The following is a 655-nucleotide window of genomic DNA, read 5'->3' on the forward strand; positions in this document are numbered from 1 at the left end:
GCTTCTCAGGACTCCGCTGTCTGTAATGATCCATCTATAATTGGAAATGGGGGATACACACCAAATCCGACGCTCCTCTCCCATCGCAACTTATATCTGTTGTCTCAAACAATAGGCTGGAGAAGTAAGCCTCAGCTGAGAGAAAAACATTATTGCACACACAGGAGTTAGATGTAACCCACAGACATATATATATATTATAAAAAAAAACGATAAACAAGTATTTACACCCAGACACCCACGTTTAGTTATATAAGCACCCTTGGGTCAAAACGGAGTCTGCAGACTCTAAACGTGCATTTAACAAGGAGAGAGTTATTTAGGGAGATTAATACATAGATATACACATTTAAAACCTCTATATTCAAAATGATGATTCATTTATAGGCACTGACTTTACTATTTATAATGCGAGACCAGGGGGCCATTGGTCCCCCATTTTCTATGGAGATTTTGAAAGGGGGGACCATAATTGGGATTTTTAGACACAAAAGTCCGTATTTATGTGTGTTTCAGGGGGAGGGCATTTTGAAGGCTGGATTTTGGGTATCTTAAGGGTGATCTCTCTCCGTGTTGATGGCTACAGACCTTATATATATTTTAAACTCTATCTCTGTCAGTGTCAAACAAAACAGACACCTCATCACAGTGACCA

The sequence above is a fragment of the Elephantulus edwardii genome, unplaced genomic scaffold (assembly GCF_000299155.1).
Source record: "Elephantulus edwardii isolate Elephantulus edwardi_28Jun2011 unplaced genomic scaffold, EleEdw1.0 scaffold00017, whole genome shotgun sequence".
NCBI lineage: Eukaryota > Metazoa > Chordata > Mammalia > Macroscelidea > Macroscelididae > Elephantulus > Elephantulus edwardii.